The sequence below is a fragment of the Rhinopithecus bieti genome, unplaced genomic scaffold (assembly GCF_001698545.2).
Source record: "Rhinopithecus bieti isolate Rb0 unplaced genomic scaffold, ASM169854v2 scaffold_22442, whole genome shotgun sequence".
In the NCBI taxonomy this organism is placed as follows: domain Eukaryota; kingdom Metazoa; phylum Chordata; class Mammalia; order Primates; family Cercopithecidae; genus Rhinopithecus; species Rhinopithecus bieti.
This window is the reverse complement of record NW_016810717.1, coordinates 398089-404874: the sequence shown is the minus strand read 5'-3', so window position 1 is coordinate 404874 and position 6786 is coordinate 398089. Positions and strand designations below refer to the sequence as shown.

The 6786-nt window shown below is 38.8% G+C and overlaps 1 protein-coding gene across 1 annotated transcript in view; it reads left to right on the top strand.

Annotated features, from left to right (window-relative positions):
- The window catches only part of ATF6 (activating transcription factor 6), a 229754-nt gene that overhangs the window by 79210 nt on the left and 143758 nt on the right, over window positions 1-6786 (top strand). The window lies entirely within an intron of this gene.

Sequence of the window (6786 nt, the reverse complement as noted above, 5' to 3'; positions counted from 1 at the left end):
CTGTGCCCTGTCCCCAGAGGTGGAGTCTACAGAGACAGGCAGGTTTCCTTGAGCTGCTGTGAGCTCCACCCAGTTCGAGCTTCCCAGTGGCTTTGTTTACCTACTTAAGCCTCAGCAATGGCGGGCGCCCCTTCCCCAGCCTCACTGCTGCCTTGCGGTTAGATCACAGACTGCTGTGTTAGCAATGAGGGAGGCTCCGTGGCCGTGGGACCCTCCCGGCCAGGTGTGGGTATAATCTCCTGGTGTGCCTGTTTGCTTAAAGCGCGGTATTGGGGTGGGAATTACCCGATTTTCCAGGTGTTGTGTGTCTCAGTTCCCCTGGCTAGGAAAGGGGATTCCCTTCCCCCTTGCACTTCCCAGGTGAGGCAATGCCTCGCCCTGCTTCAGCTCTTGCTGGTCGGGTTGCAGCAGCTGACCAGCACCAATTGTCTGGCACTCCCCAGTGAGATGACCCCAGTACCTTAGTTGAAAATGCAGAAATCACCGGTCTTCTGTGTCGCTTGTGCTGGGAGATGGAGACTGGAGCTAGCTGTTCCTATTAGGCCATCTTGCTCCGCCCCACTTATTTTTAATTTTTTTGAGACAAGGTCTTGTCCTGTTCCCCAGGTTGAAATGCAGCAATGCAATCACAGCTCTCTCAGCCTTGACCTCCTGAGCTCAAGCGATTGTCCCCCCTCCGCCTCCTGAGGAGCTGGGACCACAAGTACACTCCACCACACTCAGCTAATTATTATTATTGTAGAGATGAGGTTTCACCGTGTTGCCCCGGCTGGTCTCAAACTCCTGGGCTGAAGCAGTCTGCCCACCTTGGCCTCACAAAGTGCTGGGATTACAGGTGTGAGTCACTGTTCCCTGCCAGGACTATAGTTTTAAATGGTGATCACTGTAAGGCAGGTGTTTGAGCCGAGGCTTAAAGGAGAGGAGAGGGTTAGCCATATGGATATCTGGGGAAGAGGAGCATTCCTGTGAGAGGAAACAGCCATTGCAGGGATCCTGGGATGGAAGTGTGTCTTGCATGTTCAAGGAAAAGCAAGGTAGTCACTGTGGCTTTGCTAAAACGAGAGTAGTAGGAGATGATGTCAGAGAGGTAAGATACAGGGAGGGGTCAATTGAGGTAAGACTTCTGTCATTTTAAAGATTTGGGCTTTTACCATGATAGAAATGGGAAGCCATCAGAAGGTTTTGAGCAGAGGTGACATAATAATCTGACCTAGATTTTAAAAGATCACTTTAGTTACTATGTTGCCACTAGCCTGAACCTGGTAGGCAGGAAGACAAGTGTCCTGCTCTATGTCATCTTTGGGCTTTATAAACCATGTTCCCGTCTATTGCCTCATTTGAATCTCCAGAAAACCTTGTGAAATATTTGTTATTTTTCATGTTTTACATGTGAGGTATTGGAGGCTTAGAGAAGTTGACCAAGTATCCCAGATATACCCAAGTGAGGAGTCTCAGAGTAACATCTTGAACCCAGATCTCCTGTCTCCAAATTTTGTGCTCATTCCACTATTTCACAGTAAAACCTGAAGATCTCCATGCTCTTTTCATCTTAAAGTAATTTCAGCTTTTCGTGTGTGGCTCTTTGAGTCACAGAGCAGCAGCAGCATGCAATTTCTTTTGAGGATAAGAAGCAGTATGATTCTTACCTGCCGAGATGGATTGAATTCGAAATTGACCTACTTGTACCATAAGGAAGCAGGTTTGCAAGGAGTAGAATAGACTTGGAGATATGCCATTTTTTTGTTCAGCTACTTGGTATGAAGACTGAGTATCTGAAATCACATTGTAAGGATTAAGTGGCTTCATAAATAATCTAAAACAGTTTTTGGCTTTTAGAATTTAATAAATGGAAAAGTAAGGTAACAATTCTTATAATACTTTTTCCAGACTTTCGGAGAAATTGAAATCATTTGTGCTTTATTAATCCATGCTTTTCAGGACCAGTGGCCCGTAATATGAGCAAGGTTTATTGGTGTAATGATTATTTTGTGGCTTAAAACTACTGTGACTCTGTTGACTAGCATGTTTCTGATCATAGAGACATAGAGACTTCTTCTGTTTTCTTAATATTTATAGCTTGTTTTAAACGTGCTGAATAGAACCTGATTTAAGCTAATTATACAAGGTTTGGTTAGATCGCTTCATTAATATTAGGAACTAGAAACAGTCACCAAATGCACAATCATTATACTAACCCTTACTATGAGTCATTTCTTCAAGTTCTTGGAAATTTAGTTTTTCTAAAATTAACAAAAGAGGGACATTTGAATCATGCAAAAACACTCGTGTCAAGAATCTAACAGTTCATATAAACAATAATTTTCTCATACTCTTTTGTACATTTGACCATTACAAGCACTGTCAAATTCTTCTCTTAATATTTGTGGTATCACAGTCATACTAAAACAATCTTGAATTCTGGCAGCGAAATGAAGTTCTTACCTGTCTTTCAGATATTAATAAAAATAAGGGAAATACAAACCTGTAGTTATTCAGATGGTTAAAATTAGTTTCTGTGGGTCATTTCATACAGTTTAAGTATTTACATTTTTTTTTTTAGCTGAACTGGACAATCAACTTGTCTGTAATTTAGCTTAAGAGAAATTCCATTTTAAGACAAAAAAACTACAGGAAATGGAGGCCAAAAAATAATAACCAAAACAAACAAGTGAAAACTTGAAAAGATTCTTAGCAGAATTGATTAATATATTACCTCTTCAAAATATATGCTAGCCAATGGAGAGATAGTAAAATGGAAACCCACAGACTATTTGGATCCTAAATTTTGCTTCATCATGGCTCCCTTGTTGGAAATACTTTATTGACTCTGTATAATGTAAATAAGATAATTTTCGTGAAGCTCATTGAATGCATCTGAGCTCCTTGGCTCAAAAAGGCTAAAAGGTAACTGAAATAGCTATGTTTAAGGGTATATTGTCTTTACAATGTGATAATCATTACCAAGTGGGCAGTGGGAAAAATAGCGACCACTTATGAGCCAAACTAATCAACATTAAAACTGATTTCCAGTAAGTTTTAAGTGATTAAACACAGCTGCTAAGTGATTATAGGACAGCCTGGATACAGATGGGATAGACTAAACTGATAGTTAAGCTCAAAGCATTTGCCTGTTAACAGCCTTGAATTGTGAGTTTGAATGCCAGTTTTCATAGTGTTAGTAAAATCATTAAAAGAACAATGATAAGTAGAAGAGTTGTTTACAAACTTCAGAGTATCAATAGTTCTGAATTAATTAATTCAATTTATAAATGATCCATAAGTCATACAAATAGTCACTTTGTTTGTACCCTTTCATGTCCCTCTAAACTCCCCCAGTCCCTCTTTCCAAACTGTCCACTTCTGTTGAATTCATTGTAAAAATGTGTACCTTTTAGGGAACTGAGATGGGAAAGATGTTGTGAAAAACAGGGTTAGTTTAGAATAATGGTTCTCAAACATTGGTAAAGTCACCTAGACTAGTACAACCACTGTGGAAAACAGTGTGGAGATTCCTTAAAGAACTAAAAGTAGAACTGTCATTTGATCCAGCAATTCCACTACGGGGTATCTACCCAGAGGTAAAGAAGTCATTATACAAAAAAGATATTTGCTCATGCATGTTTATAGCAGCAAAATTTGCAATGCAAAAATGTGGAACCAACCCAAATGCTCATCAGTCAACGAGTGGATAAAGAAACTGTGGTATATATATATGATGGAATACCTCTCAGTCATAAAAAGGAATGAATTAATAGCATTCACAGCAACCTGGATGGGATTGGAGACTATTCTAAGTGAACTAACTCAGGAATGGAAAACCAAACATTGTTATATTCTCTCTCATAAGTGGGAGCTAAACTTGGGATATGGGTACACCAAAATCTCACAGGTCACAACTAAACAACTTATTCATCTAACCAAATGCCACCTGTTCCCCAAAAACCTGTGGAAATAAAAAAATTTAAAAAAACAAGATAATTATAAATCCAGTTTTTGGTAAAACAGTGAAGTGACATGGTTATAGTAGTGGTGGTTTAAATCAAGGAATAAATGTTGCAAAGTGAAAGGAGCACCTCCCACCACACAGTTCAAAAACAATCACAAGTATGGCAGGCTTGCCGAGAGCTTTCATACATCATTTATTGTCATGCACTTGTATGATTATTGTATACTGTACACATTTTTATTTTACAATGATTTGTGGTCATTTTCCAATGTGTTTATTGCAGTTCAGGGTGGTAGATGGCTGGAGCCTATCCTGGCAGCTTGGCACACAAGTAAAGAATTAACCCCAGACAGTGTGCCATCCCTTTGAAGGGTGCACTCACACATGGTCCCCACACTCATTCAGACTGGGGCCATTTAGACGTGCCAGTTAACATGCACATCTTTGAGATGTGGGAGGAAACTGGAGTACCCACAGGAAAAATCATGCAGACTTGGGGAGAGTATGCAGACTCCACACAGACAGTGACCTTGGCTGGGAATTGACTTTTTTCTTGTCATCAGTGTTATGACAAAATGACATTGCATGAACCAGCATTATTTGAAGACTTGCTGTATTCTGATTTTTTTTTACCTTTCATCTTTGAGTCATTCGCACCAAATATAGTTCTTAGAACATAATAGGTATTTACTACATACATGAATAAATGAATGGATGAATCAGTCATTCCTGGGAAATGTGGTCAGTGCAGTGATGGAATTCCAATCCTGAATTCAAATCCTGACTTTATTAGTCATTTAGAGCATAACTTTGGGCAAACTGTTTAAACTCTTTGAGCCTCAACTTCCTTTGAGCCTTCATTCCTTAGTACATAGTAGGTACTTAAAAGTGTTAGCTACTGTTAAAATATACTGTATGTGCATCTTAGAAGAGCATTTAACATTCTTGTGATATCTTTATGGTCAAGATGGGAAATTTTGATCTAGGTGATATTTCAGTTAATTTGTAAGTAGATAAACCTACATTTTTACAGATTTTACAGAAGGAGCCTTTTATTTTAATAACAACTCAATACAGGATATAGATGGCATGCTGATACTTTCTTGGAAGAATTTCTTTTGCTAACGAGGAGCCTAAAAGTTCTTGATTGATGAGTAGGCAAATATTTTTAAAGGAATTGATATAAATTATTCAGCTGGATCCTAAAACTCAGTTACATCAATTCAGAGTTGAGGTGGGATAGGAAGAGAAGCGAACGCAATGGTTCAAAATCGGTTTGAGTGAAAGGACTTAGGGTTTTAATTACACTGGGCTCAGTATAAATAGAGTGTAATATAACTGCCAGAAACGCCTATGCGATGATAGACTGCATCAGTAGAACAACAGTGTCTAGAACAAGTGAAGGAATTATCCTTTTCCATTCCATAGTGTTCATGCTACCTAAGAAGTACTGTGGCCAATTCTGGACATCACCTCTGAGAAGCATATTGATAGGAGAGTGACCAAATATGCTAAAGGAACTTCAGACTATGCTATAAAGAGGAGCAGGTGAAATAATCAAGAAACTATAACCTTGAAAAAGAAAGCCTGGGGTAAGGGGGATGTTAGATGTCTTTGGACATTAGAAGAAGGCTTACTTAGACTTGTTCTGGATAGTCACAGAATCCAGAACTAGTATCAAAAGGTAGAAGTTTTTTTGTTTTTTTGTGTTTTAAAAAGGAAGCACATTTCTAGTTAAAACAAGGGGAAACTCTTAATAATTAGGGTGATCGAGTTACTGGAGGGATCAGGGAGTAAGTGTTCCACAAACAGGAACATTAGTATGTGAATATTTCACTAATACAATAGCAGGGTCAGTAGGGGTTGAATTGAGATTCTCTAACTTAGGGGAAAGTTCTTAACTTTGATTTTATTCATGGCTTACTTTCATGAGTAGAATTTTTGGCACCATGCTTGAAAGAAAAGTAAACACTTTTTTTTCAAAGTTAGTTTCCAAAAGAAGAAATAAAATTTCATAGTTATCATCACACTCTTCATTTGACTTCCCTCCCAAATTGCTATTGTTTTCTGCTTCTCTCGTGTTTTCTTAAATACTCATCAGGGTGAGTTTTCTTAAGTTTAGTTAGACGTTCCACTAGGCCTCTTACCTCATTTGTGGCAAGGTTTGGTAAACATTTAGTTTGAAAGATACAACTGTAATGAAATATAGCCTCAGTTGTAGCAAAATTAAATTTTACACAATGGCTTTAATTGGTGGTATACCTTTGAAGAGTTTGCAATATGCCCAAGTGCTACAGCATACCATATGAGAATCACTGGGTAGCAGTGATTTCTGGGGGTGAAGAATCGAGGAGAATGGAAAATATATTAAGGGATCAGAAAAAGATTCTAGAGAGACGTGTCTGTTCCCTGTTTTCCCCCAACACTGATTTCCCCAAATTTGGAGGCAAACTACTACATCTCAAAGAACGGCTTTTCCTTTAGAACCACAGGCTCCTTAACTATACCCTTTTTCATTAGCCTTACTTTCCTCTTGCATTTTATCCCTCCAAATACAATCTTTTGTGCTTCTCTAGGGAGATTCCCTTTGTGTTGAATTTTAAGATTATGAGTAGTGTAAATTATGTGGGTTGCATCATAAAACAAAGTGTGAACACACACAAAATCTTACTGATGAGTCAAGTTCCTAAGCACTATTAATAAGTTGAAAGTGTTAATTAAGGCTGGGCGCAGTGTCTTAGTCTGTAATCCCAGCACTTTGGGAGGCCAAGGCGGGAGGATAGCTTGAGCTCAGGAGTTTGAGACTAGCCTGGGCAACATAGCGAGATCTCATTTCTACT